This window comes from Schistocerca gregaria, chromosome 2 (genome assembly GCF_023897955.1).
Source record: "Schistocerca gregaria isolate iqSchGreg1 chromosome 2, iqSchGreg1.2, whole genome shotgun sequence".
Lineage (NCBI taxonomy): Eukaryota > Metazoa > Arthropoda > Insecta > Orthoptera > Acrididae > Schistocerca > Schistocerca gregaria.
Window position 1 is genome coordinate 589,297,868 of NC_064921.1, and position 21,413 is coordinate 589,319,280.

Here is a 21,413-nt window from a genome sequence, read left to right on the forward strand (position 1 = left end):
TTGAATTTGTAATAAGCATTCCAGAGCAGATTTGTGAAGTGAAAAGTCAAGGATATGGGACATCTAACCTGGGATCTACGAGGGCAGCTGAATTTGCGGAAGCGCGAAATGAGTTTCTTGGAGGCAACCGAAACGGTTTTTGCTTAGGAAATAGCACTATTCAGTTTGGTATGACCGTTTGGGTCGCGGCTCAGTTTAGTTCATTACTATTGTCGAAACTCTAGGGTTCGTCGATGACAGAATTTCTGGGAATTAGTCTCTCGTGTGGAATCGAGAGTTACGCTGAGTACTAAAGAACTCCTGTGAGTAATAATGTCAGATTTTTAGTTTGGCGAGTAGAATGTGAGTATGGAACTTTGTTAGAATTTCTATAATTTATTGGGGGAACTGCACTAGATTAACTTTAATATTCAGCAGAACTGATGGTTCGTGTTTTATCACTCACCTGCTTGTCTCAAGTCGATGCTCACTAGTTGCGAATGGTTCATCATTCCCCTAGACAAAGCGGTGGAATTCATACGTACACTCATCAACTAGTAAGTGGTGATGATTAAAGAAGCCTTAGCACTGGGTATCTACGACTCTCGAATCCCGATCCGAATCTATTAAACATCGCCAGACTCACTACTTCTTTCTCGGAGATCCGTGGCTCGTTCTTTTCAGAGAAATTATGGGTAATAGAAACTTATGAACGATAAAACACACAAAAATACTCGAGGTAAGAAAGGGGCAGACTAACAACAGCGAAGAAAAAACGGAAGGAGAGAAAAACAGACTACAAAATAACATTTAATCGCATTAAAACAACAGGATTCCCTGTCGAATTGGCAAAACAGAATGAAGTTTTGAACAAACGTACGGATGACGACCTTAACGCTGGAAATGTCTTTAAGTTGAAGAGTGACCACGGCCAGTCACCACAGACATCTGTTATTCAGTTCTCTTTTTACGTCGTCCCTCCCTACTGAAGAACGCTTAATTACTTCCAGTCTAGCCGTACTCGTCTTATACAAACGAAATTGCTGAATATTTTACCTTTTTAGTGGTCGGACACCCGCTTGCTGCCTAAGCTTCGCCTATCATCATCTCGACAGCAGCCCACAGGCTCGACAAGTGCTACCTTCTGTCCGTTGCCCATTTGTTCCTCGTCTTCCAGTAACTTTTCCTGCTTCCTACTGCAGGCCATAAAATCATATAATTAATTTTAGGTTCACAGCTTTGCTTCCACCGTTCTGAAATAGATGGCAACAGCAAGTGGTGGCGCAGTTTGTAGGTCGCAAGTGTGATAAAATAACCTTAGGCCTATGCGCACATAACGTCATCAAAATATTAGCTGGTTTGTGACTACATCACAAAATTAACCTTCAAGCGCTCGCGCCGGCGGTGAAGTGACCGCCTTTTTGCAATTTCGCGCCATACTTACTCCACAAAGGTAACGAGGCCGCGGGAGTGGCATGTATTCTCTAGTTGCACCTTTTTCCGACAGATGCTGCTCAAAGTTCGTCCAAGTCGCACCTCTCTGCCTCTGAGGAGAAGTTCAAATAGGTCCGAACACGTTCGGCGGTCAGTTTACCGCCTTGCGAGCGCTTACAAGACTTTGTTCTACTCGTCTACTTCGGAATGTAAGTATTTCTTTTTGTAATTACCCTATAATTCCTCAATTTTATAGACTCTTCCAATTCTCTAGTGAATGTGCATTACTTTCTATAAATTTTGCCATTCACAAACTTTGTTTTTCTTTCTACTTTAGCACTTCGTCATTCTAGGAAATTTCTGTTGGCAAAAGTTACAACTATTTTTATTTTTTAAAGGAAACGACGAAAATTACTTCTGATGACATACATAGAATCTTGGCTGAATTGGAGAGAGAAGAAACAGAGGGGAATTGCCGTGAGGATCCCAACCTTGAAAATGACGTTTCCGATGACCCAGATTATGAACAAGAAGGGATTCAAGATGATATACATCAAAGTGAGTCGGAAATTGATTTGGAAAACTGGGGAGAAAATGACATAGATCAACCAACAAATGACATCAGATTTTATATCGGTAAGGACGTGGAAACTATTTGGGTTAGTAGTGACAATATTACCAGCACAAAATCAAAGTCAAAAAATATAATCAAAACTCTACCAGGTCATAGAGGACAAGCCAGAGAGGGTGAAACTCGACTGGAAAGTTTTCAGTGTATAATAACTCCCGAAATGGTGGAAGGGATCGTAAGGTACACGAATATTTATACTGAAAGGAAAAAATTGGCACGTCAAGCACTGGCAGAAGGCAGCAGTAACTCTGAAGTACGTGAAAGGGATTATAAACCGACAACAACGGCTGAAATGCTAGCATTGTTTGGTGCTCAGTTTTTGATTGCGGTCAAAAGAGGAAACCGTGCAAATTTCTCTGAATATTTCAGTAGCAATGGAATAGGTTACAATTTTGAGAGCCAAGTTCAGCCTAAATGGATTTAGATTTTTGCTACGAGCTATAAGATTTGATGACCTAAACACGAGATTGGAACGTCAAGCAACGGACAAACTTGTTCCTATACGAGAAATTTTGTCTACTTTCATTGCTAACAGCCAAAAATCATTCGTTTTAGGGGAATTTGTCACTGTTGATGAGATATTGGTTGCGTTTGGAGGACGATGTTCATTCATCCAGTACATGTCTCAAAAACCAGCCAAATACGGGTTAAAAATGTATGCAATGTGTGATGTACGCACTTTTTATACATATAATTTAGAAGTGTACTGCGGAAAACAAGTGCCAGGCGCTAACTTACTCTCAAACAAACCATAGGACTTGGTCGTTAGATTGGTTGAATGCATAGAAGGAACAAATAGAAATGTAACAACTGATACTTATTTTTCAAGTTACCCGTTGGCTGAATTCCTCCTTAGCAAAGGCCTCACTTTTTAAGTTAGAATGAGAAAAAATAAAAAAGAAGTTCCCCCAGAATTTGTGACAGTAAATGGAAATGCAGTGGCAGGAGACTACAAGTTTGGTTGTCAAGATGACAAAATTTTGATTTCTATGATTACAAAAAAAGGAAAGCTGTAGTAGTGCTCCCCACAGTGCATGATACCGACATCATTGATGAAGATACCAAAAAAATTGTAAATATCACAGACTATAATTCAACCAAAGGTGGAGTTGATACTGTAGACCTCATGTGCTCCAGGATTTCAACACCAAGAAGAACATATTTTTCCGCTTACTTGACTTGGCGGGAATAAATTCGTTACACATTTTTCAAATCAACACTGGTAATACGAACGAAAAAACGAGACGACAGTTCTTACATGCGTTATCTTTGGAACTGATGAGCGAAAACCTGAAAGAAAGAGCTAAATTGAAGCATTTAGCAAAAGATTTGTTAGTAGTTTTGGAAAATTGCAGAGAGAGTGACGTAGTTTATCCAGCTGTATCAACCCCTACAAGGAGAGGAATATGTTATTTGTGGGGCTCAAAAAAGAATATAAAAACAAAGCGAGAATGCGGTGAATGTGGAAGAAACTTCTGTCTACGACATTCAACCACGGCCGTTAAGTGCAATAATTGTTGTCAGCCTCAAAACGAAAATGAAATGGATACAAAGTGATCAGCATTTTTCATCTGACAGAAGGGTTTGTGACGTTTTCAATCAAAAATTCTTTTTTCAAAGCAAAATTAGCTCTTCTTGTGACGAATTAAGACAGTGAATAATTCTAGTCTTAAGTATTACATTATATAGTCCCAAAACATTACAATTAAAAAAGTGAACTTATGTTTCATTTGGGTATTTGGCTTCCTTTTTGTATTCCGTTGTATATTTTATTGTTAAATAAATAATTTTCATTACAAATGTGTTTGCAATATTGTGTGAGATATCCTATGTCGATATTTTACGGAAATATGACCTTTGAAAACGGAAAACCTCAGGAGACTGATGAAAACTCTCGGGCGGTCGGCAGACCGCCCGCGCGAGCGCTCGTGTGACTATTTCTAGCGCGAGCGCACGAAGGTTAAGAATATGTCATTTTAATAGCCCAAGTCTTATCATTTGCTGGTAGTATTAATTTTCTGCTTCAGGCTAAGGCCTTTGGTGAGGCACCTATTATTGGAAGAACCTGCAGAAAATGGTTTAAACGGTGATTTTGACGTCGAAGACCGGCTTCTCAAACCTACGGAAACAACCACAGGTGATCGGTATCGAAAGCACTGGATGCGTTTGAGCCAAGCACTGAGACACAAACGGCCACAACACAGCGACATACATGAAACGGTGATTTTGCAGCTTCACAGCGCTCGACCCCATGTTGCAGAACCCGTCAAAACATACTTCGAAACGTTGAAATAGGAACTCCTATCCCACCCGCCGTGTTTTCCAGACATTGCTGCCTCTGACTACCCTCTTTTCCGACCATTGTCACACAGTCTGGCTGACCAGCACTTCAGGCTACAAGAACAAGTCCGAAATTGGATTCATTCGTCGATCTCCTCAAAAGACATCCAGTTCTTTCGCAGCGGAGTCCGTACGCATCCCGAACGGTGGGAGAAAGTTGTGGCCAGCGATGACCAACACTTTGTATAGTACATTTTTTCTAAGTTTTTCACAATAGAGCCTCAAACTTCGAGAAAAAACTGCGGTAGAAAAGTTTTAGACCTAATAACAATCTTGTAGAATTGGTGTAGATGTTCAACGCAAAACTTTGAAAATACTAATCTTCAGCTAAGCTCTGGCTATTCGCTTGTTTAAATTCTCCTGATCCTGTCATTTTTATACCCGCGATATAATTCGCATCTTTTGGTAATTGCGTTATCCCGGCTATCGGTTACCATATTAGAACATCCTGCATTCTGATTTCGCTACAGGTTAGGACACCCATAAACTTTCTTGCCTAGCGTGTCTGCCATTTCTTACGCAGACTCATAACAGAAAATACCATGCCACCTCGTTTCCGTTTCGTGTCGATCGTTTCTTTCCAAACTCTCGAGACATCAGTCGTTTCGTCCCCACAGCAGTAAAAGTCACTACGTGTCTACTGCCCCACTTCACTAGACTGATGAAGCAGAAGCGCTGATGCAAAATACTGATTAGAACATACGATTAAGCAAACAAAGACAGTTCAAAGGTGAAACACTGTTTAATTAAAGCCGTAGTACTAGACAGTGTAAGTAATGCTCCCAGACTAGCTAGCCGTGCTGCAGGTAGAGACAGGGTGGAAACTGCATAGGACGCCAAGAACACACCAGGAACGCCAATTTAAACGGCCGGACCACTGACATGCCATCCTCCCAAATGGCCGTAGACTGTACACATCGTGGGGAGGCGAACATGACTTGCCCGCTCGTCCATCGTCCCGAAAGCGGCCAGCGATCACGTTCAGTCCACAAGGGTGCCGTGTTGGCCCCAGGACAACGCCCTCACACTTCGCTGGGCTGGCTCGCTCTAACCACATCGACGTTACACATCCACTACTTCGGCCTCTTGCCGACAAGTATCTGAGTATACAAGTAATAGCTGAGAGACATTGTAGAGCCATCAGCTGCAACATGCGAAACACTAACAGCAATGGGTCCACGCCCATTATGGTATAATAAAACTGCGAGGAATATATCTTTCTGCAGCCATTATTGCCTGGCTCGTGGCAAGCAATTTTTCGGAAGTTTTGGGAATGAAGTGTGTAGCAGTAAAATTTGTTACGAACTTGTTGAATTTCGACCAGAAACGACGTCGCAAAGACATCGCTCAGCATTTGCTGAATGAAATCGACAACAATCCAAAAATTTTAAAGAGGGTTTGTAACAGGTGACGAAACACAGGTATACAGATACGACGTCGAAACCAAGGCCCAACCGTCCCACTGTAAACTACCTGAAGAGCCAAGACTGGAAAAAATCGGTTCTTCTCACTGTTTCCTTCGATTACAGCGGGGTAGTTTATCATAAGTTCTTGTCTTATACACTTATGGTCGATAAGGAATACTACCTGAAAGTTATGCGAAGTTTGCATGTAGCGATCCGAAGAAAACGACCAGAGCTGTGGGAAAACCACTCGTGGGAATTACATCACGATAATGTTCCCACTCACACCTCAATGCTTTCTCGCTATTTTTTTGACAAAAATCAAAACCGTTATGTTGACTCAGCCAACGCAATCGCCCGACATGGCTCTCTGCGACTTCTCTCTATTCCCGAGGTTGAAGAGAACCATGAAAGAACGTCATTTTACCACCACTGATAAGATAAAAAGAGAATCACAGAGGGAGCTGACTATAACGAGAAGTGAGTTCAAAAGTGCTTCCAAGATTGGAAAAAGCGCTGACACGAATTTATTGTACCGGAGGGGGATTACTTTGAAGGGGCGAGAGTCGATTTTGATGAATAAATAATTATTCTTATAGAAATAAAATTACTTGTACTTTTGATCACACCTCGTATATTCACTGGAGTTCTGAAGTTAAAACTGCTAATCAACATTACTTATTGCTCAACTGCATGAGAAGATGAGGAACTTGACGGGTTGTTGAAGAACAAGTAAGGAGTACGTCGTCAGCAGGAGGACCAGAACTAAATCGGAGCGTGGAATGTTAGATTTCTTAGTCGGGCAGGTAGTTCAGAGAATTTAAAATGGATATGGGTAGAGTAAAGTTAGATTTAGTGGGACTTAGTGAAGTTCGGTGGCAGGAGGAACAGGACTTCTGGTCAGGTAAATACAGGGATACAAACATAAAATCAAACAGGGATAATGCAGGAGTACGTTTAATAGTGAATCAGAAAATAGGAATACCGGTAAGCTACAGTGAAAACCGTAGTGAAAGCATTATAGCAACAAAGACAGACGCGAAGCCCACGCCTACCACAGTAGTACAGGTATACATGCCAACTTGCTCTGCAGAAGATAAGGAGATTGAAGGTAAGTATGATGAGATAAAAGAAATTATTCACACAGTTAAAGGAAACGAAAATTTAATCGTGATGGGCTCTGGAATTCTATAGTAGGGAAAGAAAGAGAAGGAAAATAGCAGATGAATATGGACTGTGGGAAAGGAATGAAAGAGGAAGCCGCCTCGTAGGATTTTGCAGAGAACATAATTTAATCATCGCTAACGCTTGGTTTAAGAATCAGGAAAGAAGGTTATGTACGTGGAAGAGACCTGGAAACACTAGAAGGTTTTAATTATATAATGGTTAGACACAGATTCAGGAATCAAATTTTAAGTTGTAAGACAGTTAAAGGAGACGTAAATTTAATAGTGATGGCAGCTGGAATTCGATAGTAGGAAATGAAAGAGAAGGAAAATAGTAGGTGAATATGAAATGCGCTATAGAGGCAGATGTCGGCTATGATCACAATTTATTGGCGATGAACTGTAGATTAAAATTAAAGTAAGTGGAAAAAGGTAGGAAATTAAAGAGGTAGGACCTAGATTAGTTGAAAAAACGAAATGTTGTTCAGAGCTTTAGAGGGAGCATCATACAACGGTTCACTGGAACAGGGGAAAAGAATGCAGCAGAAGACGAATGCGTGGGCTTAAGAGATGAGATAGTAAAGACAGCAGAAGTTCAAATAGGTAAAAAGATGAGCCTTAGTGGGAATACTTGGATGACACAAGAGATGCTGAATGTAATTGATGAAAGGAGGATTTTTTTTTAAAATGCAGCAAATAAAGCAGGCTAAAGAGAATATAAACATCTGAAAATAGAGATTGACAGGAAATAACAAATGGCTTAGCAGCAATAGCTAGCAGACAAATGTAAGGATTTAGAATCATATTTCACTAGACGAAAAAGAAAGACATCGCCTGTGAGTAAAAGACAAGCATCTGTATGAATATCAAGAGCTGAGACGGTAAACCCGTCCTAAACAATGAAGGGAAAGCTGAAAGGTGGAAGGAGTTTATAGAGGGGCTATACAAGGGAGATGAACCTGAAAGCAATATTATGAAAAGGGAGGAGGAATTAAAATAAGATGAGGTGGGAGATGAGAAGAAACTGACAAAGCTCTGAAAGATCTAAGTCGAAACACGGCCCCGAAGTAGACGATATTCCGTCAGAGCTACAGAGAGCCTTGGGAGAACCAACCATGACGAAACTCTTTCATCTGGTGCGCAAGATCTATAAGACAGGTGAAATACCCTCAGACTACAAGAAGAATGTAGTAATTCCAATTATAAAGGAAACAGTTGCTGACAGGTGTGAAAATTACTGAATAATCAGTTTGATAAGTCACGGTTGCAAAATAACACTAATTCTTTACAGAAAAATGGAAAAATTGCTAGAAGCAGACCTCACGGAAGATCAGATTGGATTCCCGAGAAACGTATAAACTCGGGAGGCAATACTGACCCTACGACTTGTCTTAGAAGATAGGTCAAGGAAAGGCAAACCTACATTTATAGAATTTGTGGACTTAGAGAAAGCTTCTGATAATGTTGACTAGAATACTCTCTTTGAAATTCTGAAGGTGGCAGGAATAAGATATAGGGAGCTAAACGCTGTTACAAGTTGTAGAGAAACCAGACGGCAGTTGTAAGAGTAGAGTAACACCAAAGGGAAACAGTGGTTAAGAAGGGAGTGAGACGGAGTTGTACATGTCCCCGATGTTATCCAGTCTGTAAATGAACAAGCGGTAAAGGGAAACAAAATTTGGAGTACGAAATAAAGTTATGGAAGAATAAGTAAACACTTTGAAGTTCGGCGATGACATTGTAATTCTTTTAGAGACAACATAGGACTTAGAGGAGCAGCTGAACATAATGAACAGGCTCTTGACTGAAGATCTGGAGTTGTAACGGGGGTGTCGTGGCAGTGAGCTTGTACAGGAAGGATACAGAACATGGCTGTCTTGGAAATTGTGCTATTGATGTGTGGAAAATATTATTGCAAAAAGAATATTCTCATTATGTATTGAATGGGATGGATTTACTAAGATAGATACCATTTTGGGAATATTGGGATTTAAGGTAAGGAATGGACATATTTTACTTCATTGCGGCAGCATTTGGTTATTTGGTTAGACATTCTCGGTTCAACATAGACATAGAAGTGAGAAATGTGTTGATTTTTTTGTAAAGTTTTGTCACAGTCAATTTTAATGGATTTGAAAAGACGGAAATAATTTAATAATTAGTATGAGGACTTCTGTGTTAGAATAAATTTTCATGGTGAATTGCATTTTTGTATTTCTCCACTGTTGATCTTACGTAACTCTAATTTTCAACGAAATGTTTTCTTACTGATTGCTAAGCCTTCAATGGTGAAAGTTTGTAGATGGAATAACCAAGAAATTTTTTTGAGACTAGTTTTTTGAATACTGTATCTCGATCAGAATTTCTGTCTATAGAGTAACTCAGATTATCCTGTCTCATTATCCAGCTGCTATTACCTGATGAACATTGTTTTTATGAGAGATAAATTTTGTGAGGACCAAGTTTACATTGCATGTATTTAAGAAGTCGCATAGCACTGCCGCGATTTTCTGTAGTTAGTAGCAGCTCTGAAAGTGAGATGTTCCTTTTCTCCTTTTTATATGACAGCAGTTGCACATTGTTTCCCATTGTCACACAAGTAAGCCAAAAACAGAAGATACGAATTTTTAATTTCACAGGGTCAATTATCGGTGTTGAGTTTAATTAATGTCATTAAAGTTCAGAGTAACTTATTTTACAACACGTAGTGTTGGACAGAGAGGGAAAATTTCATTTACAGTCTCGTAGTCAGATTTGCTTCTCGTTTACGCGAACAGCTTTAGCTGTCAACTTACATTCATAAAAAGACTGCATCGGAAAGAGACTACCGAGGAGTGAAAACGTTATGACCACTGCCCACGGCGAGACTCATGAAGTCACGGACATGTGACGCGCCAAGGAAAGTATGTGAGTGGAGCGGAGCATATTATGTATGGGGAATCATCCTGACGCCGATATCGGTGGCAAAAGGGAACATTCGCTGACATAAGCGACTTTGATAAAGAGCAGATTTTGAACACTGTTTTCCGCAGCAGGCGACCCCACGTACGGCCATGTTCACCCAGCGTCATAAATACTTACGAATAACAGTGGGGACAGGATCGTCGAGACTGGATCGTGGATCAATGAAAACTTATCTCCTGATTGGATAAGTCACTATTCTCTTTACACCAGGTAGAAAGTGTGTACGGATACTCTGTCATCCAGAAGAACAGGTGTTCGAAACAGTACTGTGCCATGAATAGAAGTCATTGTGGGCACTCTCATGCTTTCGGGGTGTATTCACCTGAGTTTCCACGGACCCAGTGTTAGTAATCGAAGGCATCATGACAGCTGCCGACTGCGTGAATATTCTTGTGCACCACTAACATACCTTCATGTTAAATGTCTTCGCCAACGGCGATGGCATCTTGCAGCAGGACAACTGTCCGTTCCACAATGACAGAATCGTGCTACAATGGCTTTAGGAGAATGACAGTGAACTCACATTGTTGCCTTAGACACCAGATTCATCTGATCCGAGTCCGAACAGTAACGCTAGCAGGAGGCAACTCACAAACAGCCGCGCCAAAATACATGGGAACTGCGTGACCTGTGCAAATTGTGGAGTTGTGGAGGTTGATCAAGTAGTGACATAGTAACAGCGCCGCGTGGGTTGACCAAATAGTGCCCTTATAAACAGCGCCGCAAACCATATCACACGCTCAGGAGAAGAGGTATACGAGCATTTGCCCTTCTGCACTAAATGAAAGCTAACATATGAGTCTAGTGCGGCCCTTGTGTTTACTTGTGCACCTGGAGCCCATGAACCAGTGTTTTCCTCTTGCAGCGATCAGAGAACTTATTCTTTTAGTTGTTAAGACTTTCTCAATATAAGTGAATATGATTTTCGTTTATGTCAGTCATGTTACAGCAACGGTGCCACTGTACACTGAAAGGTATTTTCGTCACGCAAGCACATGCTATCTGTCTTTGGAAACATTAAAAGGAATTGTAAGTGTGAAGAATAAGATACACTAATGAAAAAGAACACCAACTAATGAGAGAAATGCAACTACGGTAACATTTCAGGAGCTGTAACACAAAGTCAACAAGTTCCTACGAGTGGGGCACGCCAAAGGATTGTTCTGCGAATTCTGTATTTCAGCGATTTTCATCCTTTTCACATTTCGCTCAGGCGACAAATTCCTGGGATTTGTAACACTATAATACAGATGTACTACATAAAATTTTTTGAACAATGTGTTTATTGTACATATTATCTCTTGTATTATTCTTTAAATCTGTAAATACTGCGTGTTAATTAGAAGCGTGATAAGTGCTGTAAACTGTACACGTTATTTTATATTATGATGTATTTATTCTGGGTTAATGCCGTAAGGGACAGTTAGGAAAACCAATTCGTTGGCACAGTAAAGACTTGTGTCTGGGTGCGAGTGTGACGTCAGAGCTCAGCCCGCAGTACACTTACTCGCTTCTGAGACGTAAGAATGAGCACGATGTAAAAGGCTCCAATAACATAAAGATCCTGCCCCATAATTGGTCACTGCGAATCAAGAAGTGCCCTAAATATTACCTGGAACAATGGGAACGTTGTAGGCGACAACGAAGACTACGGCAGAACATCTGCAATGAACTGTAATGTTGTTTTATTTTCGTTCACGTTAGAAACTTCACATTCTCTATCAAATTTATTTAAATAATAGGTGTTCTACGTTAACACTGGTGGTATCTGTCCTTGTCATCATTCCCAGTCGTTGTCACCTACATAGGATCCGATTCCTTTCCAGTTATCGAGTACCCAAGTGCCGTTGCTTAAAGAGTTAAAAGAAAACTATTTAAAAATCATGTCAGTTTTGTGTGTGTCCTAAAATGATAACTGAAAGTAATTACTAATGAAGCCTCTATGGAACCGAATATACTAGGATACAGAAACTAAAGTAACGCACACATAATTATATCCAAAATTTGCAATACCTGCAATAGCGACACACATATTTTTACATAATTACACAATCTCCCCCTTCAGTGCAGTAAGTGTTGCTATACAATGTACGTCCATGTTGGATTCGCGAGCTATATCAGAAGAAGGCGTGTCAATTTTAAAATAAATGCTATGTACACACATAGTATTGCGCAGATTACAAGTGCTGACATTTATCATCACTTTACAACTAACCGATCCCAGGGTAAACATTCTTACTAATACATACGTGTATCAGATTGTGCAGTGGTGATACAAATCGAAATCATCATCTCACACTAGATTAACGTACAGATTTACTATTTCGTTATTTTTATTATTTCTTTCCTTTCTCAGACATTGTCTGGTTAAAAATGGAAAGTGACGCGGACCTTGATCAAGCGCGACTTCCTTTTAACTGTACAATATATGTTACATTGAATTAAGGAACTTTCGGGTAATTGAACATTTATCAGTAATCAAAGATTTCTGTAGTTGTATATACATACGTTTGGATGTAACTATATTGCGTTGATGTACTGGTGGATATTGTGTAGTTGATAGTATAATTGGTATAATGTAAACTTTATCCAAATGCCACATGTCCTTGACTTCCTCAGCAAGGTGGATGTATTTTACAATTTTTTATCCTGTTATCTTCTGTATATTTGTTATATTGGGTATGGATATTTCGATTAGTTGTGTTGATTTCTTCTTTTTATTGGTGAGTATGATGTCAGGTTTGTTATGTAATGTTGTTTTATCTGTTATAATGGTTCTGTTCCAGTATAATTTGTTTTCATCATTCTCCTGTAAATTTTGTGGTTCATACTTGCATGTGAGAACGTGTTGTTTTATTAGTTTATGTTGTAGGGCCAGTTGTTTATGTATTATTTTTACTACATTGTCATGTCTTCTGGTGTACTGTACATCCTGTATTGCAATCATGAATCCTTCCGTCTCACTGTATATATTGCCTTTTCTTAGCCATGTGTTGGATGCGTCTTCATCAATGTGTTAATGTGTTAGATGATACAAGTGCTTACCATGTAGTGTTTTCTTTTTCCAATTTACTTTCTTCGTATCTGCTGATGTTATGTGATCTAAAGGGTTGTAGAAGTGGTTATAAAATTGCAATGGTGTAGCCGATGTATTTATACGACTGATTGCTTTGTGTATTTTACTAGTGTCTGCTCGTTCTATAAAGAATTTTCTTAAGTTGTTTACCTGTCCATAATGTAGGTTTTTTATGTCGATAAATCCCCTTCCTCCTTCCTTTCTGCTTAATGTGAATCTTTCTGTTGCTGAATGTATGTGATGTATTCTATATTTGCGGCATTGTGATCGTGTTCGTGTATTGAGTGCTTATACGTCTGTGTTGCTCCATTTCACTACTCCAAATGGGCAGGTCAATGTTGGTATATCATAAGTATTTATAGCTTTTGTCTTGTTTCTTGTTGTCAATTCTGTTTTCAGTATTTTTGTTAGTCTTCATATATATTTTTGTTTTAGTTCTTCTTTAATATTTGCATTATCTATTCCTATTTTTTGTCTGTATCCTAGATCGCTTCTATGCAGTCGCTGAGGTTATCCAATATGTAATCTTCTTGTTTAGTGTGTTTTCCCTTGACTATGCTATTTTTCTTACATTTGTCTGTTCCAAAACCCATATTTACATCATTGCTGAATACTTTTTTTATCTTCAGTAATTGGTTGAGTTGTTGATTTGTTGCTGCCAGTAGTTTTAGATCAATCATGTATAGCAAATGTGTGACTTTGTGTTGGTATGTATCAGTAATATTATATCCATAATTTGTATTATTTGTCATGTTGGATAGTGGGTTCAGAGCAAGGCAGAACCAGAAAGGACTTAACCAGTCTCCTTGGTATATTCCACGCTTAATCTGTATTGGTTGTGATGTGAGATTGTTTGAATTTGTTTGGATATTTAGTGTGGTTTTCCAATTTTTCATTACTATGTTTAGGAACTGTATCAATTTAGGATCTACTTTGTATATTTCCAATATTTGTAGTAACCATGAGTGGGCTACACTATCAAAAGCTATTTGGTAATCAATGTATAGGTAGTGTAGCGACCTTTGTTTAGTTTTAGCGTGATATGTCACCTCAGCATCTATTATCAGTTGGTCTTTACAACCTCATGCTCCTTTGCAGCAGCATTTTTGTTCTTCATTTATAATTTTGTTCTGTGTTGTATGTCATTAATTTTTATGTAATGACTGAAGTTAATATTTTGTATATTGTAGGTATGGCGATATTTTGCTGGGTTTGCTGTGTCTGCTTGATCTTTAGGTTTCAGATGATTTATTCCTTATGTAAGTGTATCAGGGACTGTGTATGGGTCTGCAATGTAACTGTTAAATAATTTAGTTAGATGTGAATGTGTTGAGGTGAACTTCTTTTACCGGAAATTTGCTATTTTATCTTTTGCACGGGCTTTCCAGTCGTGCATAGAATTAATTGCTTGGGCGACTTCATGTTGCAAAATTATCACTTCAGGCATTTGTGGTATCATCTTGGATGTGTCTGTTTCTGCTTGTATCCTCATTGCATGTCTGTTACGTCATACCGGGTTTGGCCATATGTTGCTCCACAAGTGTTCCATGTGTGTTATGTTTGGTCGGTTGTCAATGTTAAAGTGTGTGTTATCTATTGTCTGGTAAAATTTCCTTTGGTTTGTGTTGAACGTTTGGTTTTGATTCCTTCCATTTTCACTTTTTTTGTATCTTCTAAGTCGTTTGGCCAATGCTTGTAATTTCTGCTTCTTTTCATCTAATTGCTTTATCACTTCTTATTGTGAGATTTTAACTAACATTTTTCGTTTTTTTGTCTGATATTTCATTTCTTATAAATTGTGTTATATGTCCTATGACTTTTCTCAGTTTTTCTATTCTGATCTGTAGCCCCTGTTGCCATACTGGTTTTGTGGGTTTCTTCTGTGTGTTGGTTGGTTCTGATCTCTGCCTAGTGTGTATATTTAGTGTAGTGAGTGCTCCTATATAAACCAGTAGTTGTAACTCTTCCATAGTTGTATTTTCATTTTGTTTGTGTATGATTGTGTTGACAGTTGTTATTGTTGTTTCGACTTGTGGGTTATTTGGTGGTCTATGCAAGAATGGTCTAATGTCTGTATTTGTATCTTCGTATTTTTTATATGTCGGCTGAAATTTTTCTTCTATCTTTAACATGTGTGTCACTTCGTGTTCAATTTGTGCTTGTTCTGGTGGCTGTCTTAAGATTTCGTTTTCCTCTGATTGTTTAATTTATGCCTGTTGTTCTTTGTTTGTTTGCTCTGGGATGTTTGAGTCCATTACTGTATTTTCTTCTTCTTCTGATTGCACATTATTTTGTTCCAGTATTTGTTGTACTTGTTGTTTGATGTTTTCTAATTCTGACTGGGGTATCCTACTATTTTTGATTATTACATGGATCTGATCCGCTAGTCGTTGTTCTTTTAAAAATTTTAATTCTGCGTATCTGGTAATAAATGTTGTGTATATTTATAATCTGTATCCATTTGTGTTGGTTCCTAAGTTTGTTGCTTGGTAATAACAGAACATGAGGTGTCGGTCAACTTCATCTGACTATCTCATGCTCTGTCTTTGTTTTCCTCATAGAGTGGTTGCAGGAAGCATATCCTGCAAAACACCTCTATTTGGATTTAAATCATTTTCCATGTGGCTAGCAGTGCCGTTACCATTGTGGACGGGCAGAGGGTTCAAAAGTCGTCCCCGACCATGACAGCGCTTGTCCAAGGCTTCATTAGTTCTGTCCTGAACCAACTAATCACACTAAAAGGGGGGTTAGCCCTATTAGTGGTTTTTCTTTTTGTTGTCTTTTACGACTGCCAGAATATCCCGGAGGCCTATTCTTTTCCCAGGCTTCCATGGGATTTATTATTATTATACATTGGTATCATAATATATAAGCTAAGACAATATTTAAAAAAAATCTTCTCTGCAAAACAATGTGCAACATTTATGAATTAATCAAATGTAATTACACATAATTTTTTATCATTTTAAGACATTTTTAAAAAACATTTTATATACATGATTAATAATTTTTTATCAAATTTTCCTTTATACAATGTCATAATCGATACAAGAACCAATGACAACTTAAAAGCTGTCTATGTACAGCTAATCAATATATAGATTGATATTAATACATCGAGCAATAGCACGTGATGTACAGGCACAGATATGTTTCATCAAGAATACATTCAAGACATGTAAAGCACAAACATTAAGTAGCCCCATTGTTGGTGCACATACCATGAATGTTTGCATAAGGTAAGGTTACCAACAATGGACAGATTCCATGGATGAACCATTGCCATAGTTCTCTCTGGTCTATAGATGCTGCCATCTAGCTATGCTGAACCGACTTACCAATTAAGAAACATGCCACCACCATAGTCTAAAAGTTGTAGGATTCAGTGAAGACCTGATGTAAATGGACGAAGAACATTGTGTTATTTGATGCAGGGTTCAAATTAGATTGTTTATGGTGATAACATCGATTATTCCAGGTCTACTGGAAGTATGCCATTGGTAAGTGAATCTTACCTACTTTACATGGGTACATTAAGATTTATGTTATTTGCCGCAACTTCCTGGCGTACATAGCAGGCGCCGTTGTGTTGCCACCATCGAAATACTGTTAACTCTCGTTAATGGACGACTGATACATTCATAGGAAAACGGTAAAACTTGCTTAAGTATACCAACTGTACAAAAAGTATTGGAATTTATTTACTTTACTGGCAAGAAATGCGTGCAAGAGACCATTCCTGTTTAGGTACATAAAAATTATTCTAACAAGTTGAGTTAAAAACAGTGGTTAATTGTATTTGGTACTGAACTATTGCTGTCAAAAGCATTATTTACATCTATTGGAACTAAAACAAACATTTGAGTTCAAAAGTTTACTAGGTAGAAGCTCAATACTATTTTCTAAGGCTTTGAAACGCATTTTATAAGTAATCTTTGTTTTTGGATTGTTTAAAGTGTATTTGGACTATTCTTTTGGAATTTTCAAGATACCAAAGGATGTTAAATATGGAAAGGTGAAGAAAGAGATTATGTAGTGAGCTGTTGATGCTGTACGAAACGATGATCTCGGTTTGAATGCCCCTGCAAAGCAGTATTGTATTCCCAAAGCAACTTTCAAACGTCATCTGGATGGAAAAAAGTTGGTTTATGGTGGAGGATAAAAAAGTAGCCGGCAGCGTTTGAGATTTGTCTTTTGAAGCGGAACAAGAGGCATGTCAGCATATGATGCAATTACAAGAGTACATGTTGACATAAAGCCTAAGATCTTACCACTGTCATCATTCGAAGTTGCCGAATGACACAATACACCTCACAGATTCAACCGTGGGAAGTTTTATGAAGAGGCACAAGGAACTCTCGTTTAGACGACACAGGCAATATCCATGGCTCGAGGCACTGATTATAACAAAGAGAAGGATGGAGTGCTCTTAGACTTCTTCATGGAGACAGTCGATGAGAACAAGGAAACATCTACAATTTTTAATGTCGATAAAGTTGACCTCCACTGTACAGAGATACACAAGGAGAGCAAGTGCTAAGAAGGATAAAGAACAGGTTAGATCCATCTCGAGCGGAGAGTGTGGTGTTACTACAACTGACGTTTGCTGAGTCAGTGCTTCCGGACAATACGTCCGGCCGATGCCGATCTGCAAGCGCGCTCGGGTTAAGAATGAGCTGAAGAATGCAGCACTTACTAGAACAGTATTCGCTTTCAATCCAGCTGGATTACATAAACAAAGAATTATTTACGAAGTACTGGAACTTTCTACTGCTAATGTAAAACCTTCGAAGGAGATAAGGTTTTTCTTCTCCTTAATGGTCATACAGACCATACAAAAAAGTCGGAAGCACTGCCTCCATCTCTGGAACAGGGACTGGTATTGCTTTCTCATTCCAGGTGCACCACACATAGGTTGCAGCCATACGATGTGTCATTCTACAAACATTTAATCAGATACTACATAAACGAAATGGAAAAATGACTAACAGCTCATCTAGGTTGTGTGGTGACCCAGTTCTAAGATGAGGATTTTTTAGAGAGGCGTATGAGAGGGCAGCAACTGTAGAGATGGCACTTAATGGATTTGCTCTTTCTGGAGTTTGGCCAGTGGACAGAGATCTTTTCAAGGATCACCACTTTTCTGCCTCTATTGCAGTTCATTCCGATCTGTCCAGAGCCCAGTCATCTTGCGACCGTAAATTCCCGTCACCACCGCTGCCAACAATCATGTACAGTGGCTGCATTACTGCTCAGTATTTCTGTAATATCTCAGAAGGAACATGCAGCTTCTCGAAGCCACATTATACGACCTTGTTCAGTTAGTTTGCTGATAATGGCGTCGTTGTTGCTTTAAAGGCATTCTTGACTGACGCCAACCCACCACATTCAATCTGGAAGATAGCTAACGCTCACGACCGTTATAGCATGTATTTAAAGCAAACCTGATGTTCATCCGCATACTGGCTCTACTGAGAGAAATAGGAGTAAAGTGTAGCGAAAGAGGCTTGCCCAAAAAGCAATGCATCGCATTTTTCTTCAACAATTCTTTATTGAGCATAATGAGAATTACACATACGAATGGTGTTTTATCTACACATCCTATTTTTCCACGTGCTCTCCATCCAGTTCTGTGGCCTTCCTCCAGTGCGAAACAAGGATGTGTATGCCCTGTCGGTACCAATCCTTGTCCTGGTGGCGGAGCCAATGCTTCACTGTGTGCATCACCTCCTCATCGTCCTCAAAATGTTTTCCACGAATGGCATCCTTTAAGGCCCCAAACAAGTGGATGTTTGAGGAGGCTAGGTCAGGTGTGCCAAGTGTGACAGCCGTGGATGGTCTCCCTCACCGCCGCAAATCGTGGAACCCCGCCGAATCGCCTTCGGATGACCTCACCCTCCATTCCCAGCGACTAACTCTACTTTTGTCGACAGTAGATGCTCCATAGACTTTGCACAACCATTTGTGAATATTCCTCAGAGTTTCTTTCTCTGCTGTGAGAAATTCAATGACGGCACGTTGCTTGCAACGTACATCACCTACAGACTCCATTTTGAAACTGTAGTGCAGCTACGCTGTCAGTCGGAAGTGACGGAAACTTGGCGCGATCACTCAGGAGACTGCAAATAATACATATGTTAACGTTTCGCATTCGTAACATTCTTTTCAGCTGAGAAAAAAACGCGGTGCATTAATTTCTGGGCAACCCTCGTACAATATGTAAAATAACCAAGAGGTAACATTAAAACTCGAAGACCAAGAACGAAGTACTCGTTTTAAAAAAGGTCTAAGGCGTGCGTGTAGTCTATCGCCTCTAGTGGTCAGTCTTTACATTAAAGAGCAAAGAGAAAAATAAGAGAAAGCTTCAAGAGTAGAATTAAATTTCTGGGTGAGAGATATCAGTGATAAGATTCACTGAAGTCATTACTGTCCTTAGTGAAAGTGAAGAAAAATTACACGGTATCTTGAAAAGAATGATCAGTCTAACGAGTACAGGATACGGATTGAGACTAAATCGAAGAAAGGCCAAAGTAATGAGAAGAAGCGGTAACGAGTACAGCGAGAATCTTCACGTCAGATTTGGGGTTCACTAAGTAGACAAAGTTAAGGAATTCTGCTACCTAGACAGCAAAATAACCCGTGATGGACGGGGCAAGGAGAGCATAAAAAGCAGATTAGCACTGGCAAAACGGGCTTTTTTAATTTGAGGAAAAAATTTCTGAGAATGTACATTTGGAGCACAGTATTGTATAGTAGTGAGGTATGGACTGCAGGAAAACCAGAACACAATCGAAGAATTTGAGATCTGACGCTGCAGAAAAATGTTAAAAATTAAGTGGGCTAATAATTTAAGGAATGAGCAGATTCTCCATAGAATCAACGAAGAAATGAACACATGGTAAACACTGACGAGAGGAAGGGTCAGGACCATGGGACATCTGTTAAGACATCAGATAATGGCTTCCATGGTACTAGAGTGAACTGTAGAGGAAGACGGATGCCATAGGTTGGAATTTCTTCTGTGAGATGAAAAGTTGGTGGAGGAAAGGCGCATCAGACCAGTCAGGAGAGTGATGACTGAAAAAGAAAGAAAAGAAAAAGTTGCATTACTAGCGCCAATCTTATGCGACGGGGCGAAATTTTAATAGACATCATCTTTCTGCTGTACAAACACGCCAGTCAACTTTCGTTTATGTCGCACAACTTCTTCGTGCTGCGATTTTTTCCGTCAGTGGATAATTATTAAAAATGCCTGTTAAAAATGTCGGTTCGATGACGTGGTTCCCCCTTTCGTTGTTCCACTAGAGGGATTTCTTATCTCACCACTGCATTTTACTATGTATGAATATATCCTGATCACGGAAATCTTATATGTTCCATTTCAATCAGAATACAATCCCTAGCCTCTTCTGCTTCTAATAAGTCCCCCCCCCCCCCTCATAGAACCGATTTGGAGGTTAGATTGGCGCTTTTCCGCCAGGTGGATGCCAGGAAGATTTCTTAGAACTTTCAGCGAATAAAAATTCATTCGGTACGCTGGTTGGCAATGTTGGAAAGAAAGTCGGGAGAGTTATTTTCAAGCGGCCCAAGCACAACTCAAGTCTGGACAACAGGGATTTCAAATGGAGTCCTCTCGAATGCGAAAGCTTTTCAGCTGCAGCATTTTGTCTTAAAGTAATTTCAGTGTTACCGTTTTACCTCGATACGCAATGTAATTGGTCGTGATTTCTTCTTTTGTTTATTTTTTCTTCGTTTTAACAATAACGTCCAGTTTCGATTTCACATAGCGTCGTAAAATTTTTGTTATAATTAGTGACCTATGTCGTAATTTGATTGAAAATGATTAGATCTGCAGAGGTTACACATGTGCTCCTTTGGATCTGAAGAACATCTTCACCGCTCTCCAATCGCGAATAGCAGATCTCAGGTATTCCAAATTAACTTTAAAACGTTTTCTGCAGGTTCGTTATTCAGCACTAGAAAATGCGTTAAGGAGAGACAAATTGGTCTGGTGACCATCAAGGTTTGTTTAGTAAAGCCTTCAAAAATTTTATTTTGCATAAATATTTCTTATTGACATCACATTCCCAAGAAATAATAACAATTATATCACAGTGACACTCGCAGCCTACCATTCGCTACAAGCAAAGGTAATCTGTTACAAAACTCACATTAACAAGTTTAAAAAAAAAAAACAAGTTAAAAAAAGCGATATAAAATGTCGACTCAACAAGGCAGAGGTGTCTCGATTGTGCACTTGTGCCGGTAATAATGTTGCAGTTCATAGTGATGTTTAAAACGGTTGCTCAACGACAACGACGTGACACAGATACATGCTCTTTTTTTACGAGTCACTAATCTTCTGACTGTCAGTCATCGTGAATTTCCAAAGAATTATGCCGAGCTACAACTGCGTCAAG